This window comes from Bufo bufo, chromosome 2 (genome assembly GCF_905171765.1).
Source record: "Bufo bufo chromosome 2, aBufBuf1.1, whole genome shotgun sequence".
NCBI lineage: Eukaryota > Metazoa > Chordata > Amphibia > Anura > Bufonidae > Bufo > Bufo bufo.
This window is the reverse complement of record NC_053390.1, coordinates 474928188-474943619: the sequence shown is the minus strand read 5'-3', so window position 1 is coordinate 474943619 and position 15432 is coordinate 474928188. Positions and strand designations below refer to the sequence as shown.

Here is a 15432-nt window from a genome sequence, read left to right as displayed (position 1 = left end):
ACAGCATGTGAAATTGATTATCACTCAGTGTTGCTTCCTAAGTGGACAGTTTGATTTCACAGAAGTGTGATTGACTTGGAGTTACATTGTGTTGTTTAAGTGTTCCCTTTATTTTTTGGAGCAGTGTATGTGTGTGTGTGTGTGTATATGTATGTATATATATATATATATATATATAATATAATATAATATAATATAATTATACGCACAATATAAAGTCTACACACCCCCTGTTAAAATGTCAGGTTTCTGTGATGTAAAAAAATAATGAGACAAAGGTAAATCATTTCAGATCTTTTTCCACCTTTTAATGTGACCTATAAACTGTACAACTCAATTGGATAGCAAACTGAAATCTTTTAGGTAGAGGGAAGAAAAAATATAAAAATAATATGGTTGCATAAGTGTGCACACCCTTAAACTAATACTTTGTTGAAGCACCTTTTGGTTTTTATTACAGCACTCAGTCTTTTTGGGTATGAGTTAGCATGGCACATTTTGACTTGGCAAGATTTGCCCACTCTTTGCAAAAATACTCTCCTGTGCACAGCCCTCTTCAGATTACCCCACAGATTTTCAATCTGATTCAGGTCTGGGCTCTGGCTGGGCCATTCCAAAACTTTAATCTTCTTCTGGTGAAGCCATTACTTTTGTTGATTTGGATGTACTGTATGCTTTGGGTCGTTGTCATGCTGAAAGATGAAGTTCCTCTTTATGTTCAGCTTTCTAGCAGAAGCCTGAAGGGACAGGGAGAAGTGCACACAGCCCAGGCACTGTTATCAGCTGCTGGGGAGGACCTGGCTTTAATCATTTACTTAAAGTCCCTGGCTGTCAGTAATGTGACCTTGCACGCAGCGTGCTCCGTCTATAGACGAACCATGCCTAGCAACCCTAATTTAAGCACAGGTAAAAGTAGGCAGTACAGGGAACAAAAATGTGGAATTAAGGGGTAATTGAATACACAGTGAAAAGTTGAAATAGGGCCACCAAGGTGATATTAATCACCACAATCCAATACTCCCAAAAAAAAGATATACGACAGTTATACTTTAAATGATGGCAGGTGCTGAATCCTATTTAACATGATTTTTAATGTGATTGCTTCATTCTGAACACAGCTACATCCCCAGTTATAAGAGGGTGTTTACACTTATGCAACCACATTATTTTTTATTTTTTTTTGTTTCCTTCCCTCCACCTAAAAGATTTCAGTTTGTTTTTCAATTGAATGGTACAGTTTATAGGTCACATTAAAGGTGGAAAAAGTTCCGAAATGATTTTATCTTTGTTTCATTTTTTTACATCGGATACCTGATATTTTAACAGGGGTGTGTAGACTTTTTTTTTTATATGTATGTGTGTGAAGATAAAGAGATATCTATTTATCATTTACCGTATCTATTTACATATCTATATCTACTGTGGTAATGTGTACAGTATAAGTACTGGGAGGCGTGTATATCTCACCCCGATAACTCAGCTGGGTGAGATAACTGAAATCGAGAAAGCTGCAGTGGTTTCAGCAAAGTGTAGTTTGATAGGTTTGTGTAGATTCTTTTTTGGGTTTCTGCTGATTTAAAGAGACCCAAGGCTAATGTCTGTGATTGACAATAATGCCGATCGCAGACAAATGCCATGGTCTTTTGCAACCACAGTATCTGAGGTTGCTTTCCCCAAGAGTGTTGCACCACATATACTGATCTGGAATGCACAGGGAACACCTGAGTGCAGGCAGTTTACAGATGTTTACCCATTCACTTCGATGGGTCTGTGATCCGCAAGATAAGTTCCGCACCACAAAAAGATAGAACACGTTCTATTTTTTTTGCGGTGCAGAAGCACGGAGAGAAATCCTTTGGAAGCACTTTGTAGTGCTTCGATGGGCTTCTGATCCATGCCTCCGCTCCATACCACTCTGTATCTTGCAGATTTCAGACCCATTCAAGTCAATGGGATGTTTGCTATCTGTACAATACAGGAACGGGGCACACACACTTGTGTGTATGCGCCTTTAAGACTGCAAATGCTAATTCACAGCAGTCTATTGGAGAAGCAATCTAAAGATTGCATGTTCAGATCCCCTAAGAGGGCTTTTTAAAATAAAATTAAAATCATCCCTCTTTCTCCAAAATAAAGATAAATATAATAAATATAAAGGAAAAATATAAATTCTTTTGCACCGCCACTTACAAAAAAAGCTATCACTTTTGAAATATGTATCCCATAGGGTGGATGGTATAACTGAATAAAAAAATCAAACTGGCTAATTTGACTTTTTTCATTGCTTCATTAACTCCTTAAGGACCGGGCTCATTTTTACCTTTAAGGACCAGGTCATTTTTTGCAATTCTGACCAGTGTCACTTTATGTGGTGATAACTTTAAAACGCTTTGACTTATCCAGGCCATTTTGAGATAGTTTTTTCGTCACATATTGTACTTCATGACACTGGTAAAATAGAGTAAAAAAAAATAAAAATAATACCAAATTTACCCAAAATTTTGAAAAATTTGCTAATTCTTACGTTTCAATTTCTCTACGTCTATAATACATAGTAATACCTCCAAAAATTTTTATTATTTTACATTCCCCATATGTCTACTTCATGTTTGGACCATTTTGGGAATGACCAGGCTTAGAAGTTTAGAAGCAAACCCACTTTTAAAGGACCAGTTCAGGTCTGAAGTCACTTTGTGAGGCTTACATAATAGAAACCACCCACAAATTCTAGAAACTACACCCCTCAATTTATTCAAAACTGATTTTACAAACGTCGTTAACCCTTTAGGTGTTCCACAAGAGTTATTGGCAAATGGAAATGAAATGTAAGAATTTCAATTTTTTTGGGCAAGTTTTCGATTTTAATCCATTTTTTCCAGTAACAAAGCAAGGGTTAACAACCAAACAAAACTCAATATTTATTGCCCTGATTCTGTAGTTTGCAGAAACACCCCATATGTGCCCGTAAACTACTGTACGGGCTCACGGTAGGGGGTAGAGGGAAAGGTGTGGTGCCTTGTGGTTTTTGGAAGGCAGATTTTGCTGGACTAGTTTATTTATACCATGTCCCATTTGAAGCCCGCTATCATTGAAACCAACTACCTAAAATATAACTTTTATTCAAAATTGCTAAATTAAAGGTCCCTAACGGGAGGACCAAAATAGACATGGACAAACACATAAAAGAGCAACTAAGGACCAGGCAGAGGACTGATGCTGACGGAAGGAGATGGGGGCAACACGTATTGGTTTCTAGGGTCTGTCCCTAAGGTGTCCCTCAGACTATCCTCAGCCCAGAGATACACCTGGATGGTAGGAGCACTCTGTCCACGTGCCTCGACTGCCTGTCCTTATAACGCCCTTGCTAAAGGTATATTAACCCATATGGATGCCTGGGTCCTTGTATACACTGATTACTAAATTAAATACACATACAAAACTTGATATCACATCACTTGTCCCGACGCGTTTCCCCTTATAATTCTAAAGGTTCGTCAGGGGACACAAGTATATAAGTGTGTGTCACAGATATACACCAGATACAAAAACTGGAGAACCCCCAAGCCAGCACTAGTCAGCGAGGGGAAACACAATATGTAGCCAATAGGCTTAAAAGGAAGACCAGTATGATACTTATCTGGCGAAGAGTTTCCAACTCCTGCTCACAGACCTCGGGTGTCTGGCTTGAGGGGCTCCAGGGGGCAAAAAGATGTGGCTCCATTTGAAGCCCCCCTGATGCACCCCTAGAGTAGAAACTCCATAAAAGTGACCCCATTTTGGAAACTACGAGATAAGGTGGCAGTTTTGTTGGGACTATTTTTAGGGTACATATGATTTTTGGTTGCTCTAGATTACATTTTTGTGAGGCAAGGTTACCAAAAATAGAAATTCAGAATTTTTTATCTCCATTTGCCATAAAGGAACACCTAAAGGGTTAATAAAGTTTGAAAAATCTGTTTTGAATACCTTGAGGGGTGTAGTTTCCTAGATGGGGTCACTATTATGGAGTTTCTACTCTAGGGGTGCATCAGGGGTTCTTCATATAGGACATGGTGCTAAAAAAAAAAAAAGCCATCAAAATCTGTCTTCCAGAAACCATACGGCGTTCATTTCCTTCTGAGCCCTGCCGTTTGGTCATACAGCAGTTTACGACCACATATGGGGTGTTTCTGTAAACTGCAGAATCGGGGTAATAAATATTAAGTTTTGTTTGGCTGTTAACCCTTGCTTTGTTACTGGAAAAAACTGTTTAAAATGGGAAAATTTTTGGCACTTTTTTTTTTTTTTTTACCGTGTTCATCTGAGGGGTTAGATCATGGGATATTTTTATAGAGCAGACTCTTACGGAAGTGGCGATACATAATGTCTACCTTTTTTTTAATTATATTGGTTTTACAAAATAATATTTTTGGAAAAAAAAATTTTGTCTCAAGTCTGAGAACCATATTTATTTATTTTTTTCCCGATTGTCAGCGTCTAAATTGGGGAAGGGGAATATAAATTTAGTACTCCATGGAAGTGTGGTACTCTCTGAAGCAACCAATAATGCAGAGGCCTGGATGATCGGGGCACGTGTCACACTGAGTAGTGGTGTCCTTCCGTATCCCCCTCCTGCACTCTGCACCTTTTTTGGGTCCGTCCCTTCTTTTCAGTATGGGGGACCACTCCTGGAAAGTGTTGGCCAGGGATCCGGGCGCCTCCAGTTCCCGAGGTACTTCGGCCTGCTCTTTCCCGGTCAGAAAAGATCAGGTCCTTGAAGACTGCCTCCAGTCTTTTTTGTACCATGCCCGGGTTTTGCGCATGGCATTATATGGCTTGAGGAATTGATCAGAGAGATTAACTCCTCCCATATCCTATTGTATTCGACGATACAATCGGGCTTGAGGACCATTGCCGCGGTACCTCGTACAGGGACAGGGGTGATGCCGTTACCGTGAATTGTGGACAGTACAAGGACATCCCTCTTGTCCTTATATCTGACCAGCAACAGGTTTCCACTGGTAAGACCAAGGGGCTCAGCCCCTGGAGATAGGTACCCACAAGCGGACCTGGATCTGGCGTCGAGGGACTGGAACAAGGGGATACTAGTATAAAAGTTATCCACGTACAGGTAGTAACCCTTATCTAGCAGTGGGTGCATAAGGTCCCACACAAGTTTCCCGCTTACACCCAGAGTGGGGGGACATTCTGTGGTTTCAATACGGGAATCTCGCCCCTCGTACACACGGAACTTTTAAGTTCACGCCATACCTCACCCGCTTAGAGGGAACATACTGGCGGAAAAGGAGTCTCCCCTTGAAAGCAAAGAGAGACTCATTAACCGCGACCTCCCTTCCAGGTACATTAGGCCTGCACAAATTATGCCCCAAAGTGATCGATCACCGGCCTGATTTTGTACAGGCGGTCATAGGCAGGATCACCTTGGGGGGGACATGCTGCATTTCCGGATGGCCTCAAACCGGGAGCGTGTCATGGCCGTACTGTAAAGCGGGGTCTGGTAGAGGATGCCCCCACTCCAGTAATGCCTGACACTAGGTTTTTTGACTAAGTCCATGTGCAGCACGAGGCCCCAAAACATCCTCATCTCGGCTGCACTGACCGGAGTCCAGCCACTGGCCCTAGCCAAAAAGGAGCACGGGTGTTGAGCAACAAACTGTTGGGCTTACAGGTTCGTTTGCTCCACTATCAGATTTACAAAGTGGTCACTGAAAAAAAGACTAAAGTAGTCGTATTCAGTGAAGCCTACTGTGGAAATCTGGATTCCTGGTTGGCCTACAAAATCGGGAATCGCGGGCTCAAAATGCTCTGGAGTACACCAGACAAGTTCACCGGCAGGGGGCTCAGGTGGACTGATCTGGTGAGCCAGAAAACTAGTACGAGCCACAGAGCTGCTCGTACTAGTGTGGTCCCTAGCATGGCGGTCCTCTTGCTCCGCCGCCTTGGGGGCTCATCATCATCGCTAGATGATGAGGAGGACGCGGATGACAAAAGGAAAGTGGGGTCATCCTTGTCCTCACTGGGGCTTTCGGACTCGGAGGCAAGCTGTGCGTATGCCTCCTCGGCCGAGAACATCCGGCGGGCCATAGGGGAGTGTGTGTGCGTGTTAAACTTTATTTGGTGTGCATGTGGGGGGGGGGGGGGCACGGGTGTTTGCGGACTTACCCTAAACCTAACAGACAAAAAAAAAAACTAAATGAAAAAAGGCCCAAAAATGTGAAAAAAAACTTTAAAAATTCTGCAACTGCTCTGGGGGAAAAAATGGTTAGATGGCTGGAGGAGCTTTTAAACTAGGATCTGGGAGGAAGGGGGGTCATTCTAATAAGAGGGTAGATGGAGAGTAGGATATAGGAGGTAACACTGAGGGCTGGGGTTAGTGAGGAAAATTGAGAGAAGACTGGGCAGATCTGTACAACGATAAAAAATAGAGCTGCTGGTAACAAGAACCTGTTACATACAAACATCAACCAAAGTAACCAAAAAATCCTGGATATTCACTTTACAGGTAATAGTAATTTAAAACGTATTTTCACCAATTCCAGAGGTCTAGCTACCAAAATAGGGGAGCTGGAGGCTATGATACTAGAAGAACACATAGATAAAGTTGGTGTGGCTGAGACATGGTTGGACTTTTCGCATGACAGGGCTGTTAATATTAAGGGTTTTACACTATTTAGGAAAGACAGGGTCAATAGAAAAGGTGGTGTCATGTGCCTGTATGTGAAGAGTGATCTGAAGACAAGTGTGACAGAGGCAATTGTGGGTAAAGAATGTTGAAACAATATGGGTGGAACTTCAAAGGGATATAAACACGGAAATAATATTTGGTGTAATCTATAGACCCCCTAACATCACAGAGGAGATTCAAGCTCAACTGTATAACCAAATAGAGCGGGCTGCTCAGGCTGGTACAGTGGTCATAATGGGAGATTTAAACTTCCCAGACATTGACTGGAGTCATGGTTCTGCCTCAACCGCAAAGGGGAGAAAATTCCTCAACTTTACTGCAGGGCAACTTTATGGGCCAGTTGATAAAAGATCCCACTAGGGGCAATGCTCTGTTGGATCTGGTAATTTTTAATGATGCAGCGCTTGTTGAAATGTTACTGTTCGAGAAACACTAGGTAATAGTGACCACAATATAATTATATTCCCCCTACATTATAAGAAGCAGACTGTCAGGCAGAGCAAAAACACCTGAATAAAAATAAAAAAAATGCTAAATTTCCCTGGGTTGAGGGCAGAATTTCAGGGCATAGACTGGGAGCAGCAACTGTCACATAATACTACTGAGGATAAGTGGTAGAGATTCAAACCCACATTGAGCAATTGCACAAAAAATGTATTCCTTTAGTTAACAAGTATAAACTGCTAACATTACTTACCCCCCCCCCCCCTAGCTTACAGCTACTGTAAAAAGGGCAATAAATGGCAAAAAAGAGCATTTAAAAAAAATACAATTCTGAGGGGTCAGATGTAGCCTTTGAAGTTTGCAAATGGCTTAACAAAATCTGTAAAAAGGAGATAAAATTAGCAAAAATACAAAACAAACAGCAGGTGGCAAATGAGAGCAAGACAAATCCCGGTCTGAGCAGGTAAGTCCCCTAAAATAATGGTAAAGGGGGGGCTAGTCACTGAAAATAAGGAAAAGGCAGAGTTACTAAATGTGGTTTTAGCTCTGTATATACAAAAGAAGAGAAAGGAGCTGATATCTGTTGTGCTGGGGCTTTTAGTACATCCAGTAATATACCATATTCCATTGGTTAACTGTAGATTTCGTCCAAGATAAGTTAAATAAGTTAAATGTGAACAAGGCTCCAGGTCCAGATGGATTACACCCAAGAGTTCTTAAAGAGCTCAGTTCAATCATTGATGTGCCCCTGTTTATAATTTTTAAAGATTCTCTAGGTACTGGTACAATGCCAGGTGAGTGGCGCAAGGCAAATGTGGTGCCCATATTCAAAAAAGGATTTAGGTCCTCTACAGGTAATTATAGACCAGTTAGTTTAACTTCTGTTGTAGGAAAAATGTTTGAAGGACTCTTAAAGGGTTATCCCATCTTAGACAGTGGGGGCATATCGCTAGGACAGGGCTCGACAAATCCCAGGTCGCCATGGCGACTAGGAATTTTGTCCTGGCGCCTGGGTATTTGCCCCTGCTTGAAAATAGGCCCAGCACACCAGCAGCCGGGCGCAGCCACTGGAGGGTTAGGACCGCGGGCAAAATGAAACCCTTTTTTTTTTTTTTTTTTTTTTTTTTTATATAATCACTTGCGCCCAGGCTCGGACTGCCACCCTGCCCGGACCCCTCAGCTTTCGGCTCCATTGTGGTTTGGCCACTCTCTCGCCGTCTATCGGTCGCAGCATGCTGATGTCACCGTGTCATCTCCAGGGCAGTTAAAAATGGCGAAGCCTTTACCGGAGCCCGGCCGATACTTATGTGATAACTGTCCGGCAGACATCAGAGCCCGTGTCCCGGTGAGAGAGGCTTGGCGGGGGAAGAAGAGTTAGTGCAGGGGAGGCAGAGCAGGAGCACAGGTAGCGGCGCTGCACTCGCTGACAAGTGGAGGAAAGACAATCAGCCCATCATTATTCCTTCTGCTGTATAAAGCAGGGGACATGATCGGGCAGCGCAACATCCCAGGGCACCAAGTGCTGCCAGGTCCCTGCACTGCCGGCTCTGCGGCGGTAAATGATGCGCTCTGCACTTATCCGGTAGGCTCAAAGTTTGTAATGTCTGCCTGCTGCAGCCAAGTTGGCCTCGAGCACGGCCATGAACCCAGCGGGGAGCTGCATACCTGCTGCCGTCATTAGGCCGGAGCTCCTGCTAGCCACAACTGGTGGCCATTCCTGCACCGTGCTCCATCCCTGCAGTTACCATTCGGCCATTTCTTAGTTCTTTCCCTTTCTAGGAAAGCTGGGTGACAGCCTGTATACCACACAGACAGCCGGGTGGCAGCTCCTAGGAGAGCTGTGTGGTATACAGGCTGTCACCCAGCTTTCATGGTCTGCTGAGGAGAATATATCTCAGTATAGGAACATTTAGATACGTTATCATATGATTTACCCATTCAGGAGTCTTGGAAAGCCGGGTTGCAGCTCCTATGAGAACTAAGACTACTGAATGGGCAAATCATCTGATGACTTCTCTATATGTTCCCATACTGAGATATATTCTCCTCAGGAAAGCTGGGTGACAGGCTGTATACCACACAGTTCTCCTAGGAGCTGCCATAAGACTCCTGAATGGGTAAATCATCTGATAACTTCTCTATATGTTCCCGTACTGAGATATGTTCTCCTCAGGACTAGGAGACCAGGAAAGCTGGGTGACAATCCATGAGAGAGCTGGAAGGCCCCCCTCAGTATTCCTAGGGTAATTCCAATGGAAATATTTTCCACAGAGGATTACCTGTTGTGGATTTTTATCAAACTCTACATGTAGTGTGTGGATTTGCTGTGGAATTCAGCCACGATCAGTTACACATGGTGAAAGCATATATATTACCACGGTGCGGATTTGAAATGTGCACAGTAGGTTCATTTCCGTGTGGATTTTATTAAGTGTGAGGATTTTTGGTAAAATCTTATCCATTTTGCTGGTATTTGCTGCAATACGCTGTGGATTTCATAGCTGCAGTTCTATGAGATGAATGAGCCCGGACCAAACATCCTGGGGAAGGGATCTCAGTTCTGTCAGCTGCAGCACAGGGATTATACACACAGTGACGTCACAGCGCAGGGATTATACACACAGTGACGTCACAGCGCAGGGATTATACACACAGTGATGTCACAGCGCAGGGATTATACACCCAGTGATGTCACAGCGCAGGGATTATACACCCAGTGATGTCACAGCGCAGGGATTATACACACAGTGACGTCACAGCGCAGGGATTATACACACAGTGACGTCACAGCGCAGGGATTATACACACAGTGACGTCACAGCGCAGGGATTATACACACAGTGACGTCACAGCGCAGGGATTATACACACAGTGACGTCACAGCGCAGGCATTATACACACAGTGACGTCACAGTACACTGATAATAAACAATGCGCATGTTGTTTGGTTCTAGACTTCTTTATATATTAATTTAAGAGGTGTTATTTTTGTCGCTGAAAATAAGGCTTTATAAGGTAAAATAAAAAAACGGCTCCTAACTTTTTTTTTAGCTGGCTCCTAGATTCCATAGAAATTTGTCAAGCCCTGCGCTAGGATATGCCCCCATTGTCTGATAGGTGCGGGTCCCCTCTGGGACCCGCACCTACAAGGAGAACGGAGCGGAGAAACTTGAGGAGGGCGCACTGCGCTGCACTGGCTCGGCTATTTCTGCCTGACCCATAGAAATGAATGGGAGCAGTGGCTGCTCATGCGCGGTGCGCTCCCATTCACTTCAATGGGAGAGGCGGGGAGCTGCGCCTGGTGGATGGACCCCGGGAAACTCTCCCCAGCTCCGTTCTCCTTGTGGGTGCGGGTCCCAGAGGTGGGACCCGCACCCATCAGACAATGGGGCATAGCCTCACGATATGCCCCCATTGTCTAAGATGGGATAACCCCTTTTAGGGACTATATACAGGAGTATGTGACTATAAATAATATTATAAGTGATAACCAACATGGGTTTACCAATGACAGAAGTTGTCAGACTAACCTGATTTGTTTTTATGAGGAGGTGAGTAGAAGCCTGGACAGAGGGGCGGCTGTGGATGTAGTGTTTCTAAATTTTGCAAAGGCTTTTGGTACTGTCCCTTATAGACGTTTAATATGTAAAGTAAGGTCTATAGGCTTGGAAAGTATAGTTTGTAAATTGGATTGAAAACTGGTTGAAGCATCGTGTCCAGAGGGTTATTAGTGGTGTACCCCAAGGTTCAATGCTGAGTCCTCTATTATGACTCTAAGCTATGTAGTACTCTACAGTCTATGGAAGATGTCTATATACTACAAGCTGACTTGAACACTCTGAGTGATTGGGCATCAACTTGGCAAATGAGGTTCAATGTGGATAAATGTAAAGTTATACATCTTGGTAGTAATAATCTCTGTGCTTCATATGTCCTAGGTGATGTAACACTGGGAAAGTCACTTATAGAGAAGGATTTGGGTGTCCTTGTAGATGGTAGAATAAAAGCATAGCCTTGGTGCGGCCTCATCTGGAATATGCAGTGCAGTTCTGGGCACCATTACATAGAAAGGACTCACTGCAGCTGGAAAACGTACAGAGGAGAGCGACTAAACTGATGAGGAGCATGGAGGGTCTTAGTTATGAATAAAGATTAAAACGAATTACATTTATTTAGTCTTGAGAAGAGACGTCTAAGGGTGACATGATTAACCTTTGCAAATATATAAATGGGCCATGCAAAAAATACGGTGAAAAACTGTTCCATGTCAAATGCCCTCAAATGACAAGGGGCACTGCTTCCAACTGGAGAAGAAAAAGTTGTCTCCAGAAGTGTCAAAACTTCTTTACTGTAAGAACTGTGAATCTGTAGAATAGACTTCCTCTGGACGTGGTCACGGCAGAAACGGTGGACCGTTTTAAAAAGGGTTTAGATGAATTCTTAAAAGTAAATGACATTAATGCTTATGAAAATGTGTAGAAATAAATCAGAGTCTCTCTTTCTGCTGGGATTCGTGTCCCGACCTATCCCTTGGTTCTCTACGGACGAGATGAATGACCTATTAAAAGCGGTTAGAGCTACAATAGGTATCGAAAAAATTCAAAAACCCCATTCAATACAAGAGGAAATGTTTGGGGGGATTGAGAACTAAACGCTCCAGTGTCTTTCCCATTAATCTAAATATAAAAGATATGTTGCTTGACGAATGGTTAGACCCAGAAAAAAGGCTGGGTATATCTAGAGAATTTTAAGAGCAGACTTTTATTTGATCCGAGTGAGTCAAAAATATTAAAAATATCCAAAATTGTTGTCCAGGTAGCTAAAGTAAATATAGAGACCTCATTACCCTTTGAGGATTCATCTCGATTAAAAGATCCCATGGAAAGGAAGGCTGATAGTCTCCTACGCAAATCTTGGGAAGCAGTTATGTTTGGTCTGAAGACAAATGTAGCAGCAACATCAGTAGCCAGATCTATGTATCTTTTGTTAAATGAACTGGAAAATCACCTAAAAAAATAAAACACCCAGAGAAGAGATAATAGATTCAATACCCCTGCTAAAGTCAGCAACAGCTTTCCTAGCAGACGCTTTAGCTGAAACTGTCAGATTTTCAGCAAAAGATGCGGCTCTATCTAATGTGGCTAGAAGAGCGCTGTGGAGGAAGTCTTCGAATGGAGGTAAAACTTCCAAGATGAAACTATAGCATTTTCCGGGGAATATGTCTTTGGTCCAATGTTGGACAAGATTCTTGAAAAAGTGGCTGACAAGAAATAAGGGGTTTCCCAAAGAAAGACCTCATTAGAAGGAAACTGCCCTTTCTCCCCTTCAGTAGCCAAGAGAGCGCATACAGGGGGAAAGGAAAAACTGGATGTTGGATTTACCACAAGGGTGGACAAGGAAGAGTATTTCTCTTCAATCCTCAAAATAGACCAAATGAAAAACTGAAGATTTTTTTTATCCCAATGGGAGACTATGACAACAAATCCTTGGTCTCTAAATATTGTAAGAGAAGGGTACAAAATAGTTTTCTTCTCCCCCAAGCCGATTTCAGATCACAACTCCCAAATCAAAACTGCTCATAGGGAAAATTCCGGAAGGAATCCAGGATCTTCTAAGGTTAGGAGTAGTAGTTCAGGTTCCACAATCTCAACAAAAACAAGGTTATTACTCAAATATTTTTCTTGTAACAAATACATATAATACAGGAAATTCAAAATGGAAACCTTAAACTCTACCATTCCACTAATAAAGAGAAATGCATTAATGAGTAGTGTCAACCTAAAAGACGCATACTACCACATACCGATCCTGGATCAGTCTCAGAAATACCTAAAAAAAAAAAAAAATCCTACGGGAGGCATATCTAATTTTCAGTTTGTCGCTTTCCCATTTGGCATATCATCGGCTCCCAGAGTTTTTACCAAACTTGTTATAGAGATGGTGGCGTATTTAAGGATGGAAGAGTTAAAGGGATTCTGTCACCTAGATTTTGCCTATAGAGCTGCGGACATGCGCTGCTAGATCGCCGCTAGCACGTCCGCAATATACATTCCCCATATCTCTCAGTGCTTTTATTGTGTCAAAAAAAGATTTTATATATATTAAAATGAGGCAAGTAAGGAGTCCCAAGGGGCTGTTACTAATGTTTCTGGAGCCCAGACATGCCCACTGTGAAGGAGCCGAGCACCGCCCGCATCCTCCGAATCTCCTCCTTGCTCCCGGACGTCACAAAGTTAGAGCGCCGTAATCTCGCAGCTAGCACATGCACAGTTTGTTCCCTGAGGCTGATGCCAGCACAGGGAAGGAACCCTATGCCAGCACTGACATGCTGTGTACTCGTGCATGCATGAGATTATGGCGCTCTAACTTGGTGACCTCGGGGAGCAAGGAGGAGATTTGGAGGATGCGGGGCGGTGCTGGGCTCCTTCACAGTGGGCTTGGCTGGGCTCCAGAAACATTAGTAACAGCCCCTTGGGCTCTTTACTTGCCTCATTTACACATATATATCTTTTTTTGCCTAAATAAAAGCACTCAGAGCTATGGGGAATGTATATTGCAGATGTGCTAGCAGCGATCTAGCAGCACATGTCCGCAGCTCTATAGGCAAAATCCAGGTGACAGAATCCCTTTAACTCTTCCTTCCTTAGATACGCCACCATCTCTATAACATGTTTGGTAAAAACTCTGGGAGCCGATGATATGACAAATGGGAGAGCGACAAACTGAAAATGATATATGCCTCCCGTAGGATTTTTTTAGGGCAAACCTTAGGTATTTATGAGACTGATAGTAGCAGACATGTGGATTCAAATAAAACTAGACTTAAGCAGATTCTTACACCTGCTAAAAGATGTAGGATGGATAATAAATCTGAAGAGTCCTGTCTTCATTCTCTGACTAGGGTAAAATTCTTGGGAATTCTTCTGGACTCAGAGAAACAAACATCCTTTCTTCCAAAAGAGAAAATAGAATCTCTACAACAGAAAGTTTGCATATTTTTAAAGAAAAGATCATGCTCCATCAGGGAAGCTATGAGTCTCTTGGGGTTACTGACATTATGCATAACCTCTGTAACCTGATGCCAAATCCATATCCAAGTTCTCCAATCTTGGCTTCTAAGGAAATGGGACAGACTCCACTCTAGATCGGAAGATTCCTATTTCAGAACATGTAAAAACATCTCTTTGCTGGTAGACGATACCATGAAAACTCAGGAAGGGAGTGGTATGGCAAAAGAACCCATCTGTCCGAATCCAAACAGATGTAAGCGGGACAGGTTGGGGAGCAAAGGGTAGAGGACAAATTCTATCAGGGCGTTTGGCCAACCAGAATGACAAGTCAATCCTCAAATTACCGAGAACTTCATGCGGTATGGGAGACTTTGAAAGCAGCATCAGAGATCTTGCAGGGTCATCCTATAAAGATCCTCTCAGACAACGTACCCGTGTCGTACCTCAAGGAGGGACGAAGTAAAAAAAACTTTAAGTCTTTCGGAGAGAATATTCTAAAGGGCAGAAGGAACAGTGAGCTCCATAACGGCTGTACATCAAAAGGGGAGTCGAAACTATGTGGCATATTTTCTTAGCAGGAAGAAGCTAGATGAAGGAGTAATCTAGTATTTACTTGATTCTAACGATTTACAAACAAAACTTTTATATTTTCTTTTTTATTTATAAAAACTCATCAGTGCCATCAGGCTCCTCCTCCCCCCCCCCCCCCCCCAGTGCCATCAGGTGCCACCAACTACCCCCCAGTTCCACCATCTCCCCCTCCTAGCCATGTCCCGAGCGCCAGTGAAATAAAATACTTGCCTCTCCTGTAGGGGCGCCGCTCCACAGCTCGTCCATCTTCTTCTCCACGCAATGCACTGTCGTCCTGACATCAGACAGCATCGGGTGATAATGCGCTCACGTGCACAATGACCTTACGATGTCAGGATACAGTGCAGCATGGTACGGGCCGGCGGGTGACCACAGAGCAGAGAGTAATAGCAAGCACTTCACTCCCGCTCCGTGTTCACATGAAAAATTTGCATCGAGGATTTTTTTTGTCGGATTACTTGATTCAATCGAGTGATCGTTTCAGCCCTATACGGAAGTATTCAAAATGATAAAGAACAGATGGAGTTCGCCGATGGACTTGTTTGCCTCAAAAGTCAATACAAAGACCCTGATGTTCTGTTCACTAAACCCCAGGGACAGGTCCTGGGCAGTAGACTCATTCTCCCTAAACTGGAATTGGGATCTTGCTTATGCTTTTCCTCCGTTCCAGTTGATCACGAGAGTAATTTAAAAAGCCTTTCA

The 15432-nt window shown here is 43.1% G+C and overlaps 1 protein-coding gene across 4 annotated transcripts in view; it reads left to right on the top strand.

Moving 5' to 3' along the window:
- Positions 1-15432, top strand: part of HDGFL2 (HDGF like 2) — a 270439-nt gene that overhangs the window by 102833 nt on the left and 152174 nt on the right. The gene's annotated exons all lie outside the window — the stretch shown is intronic.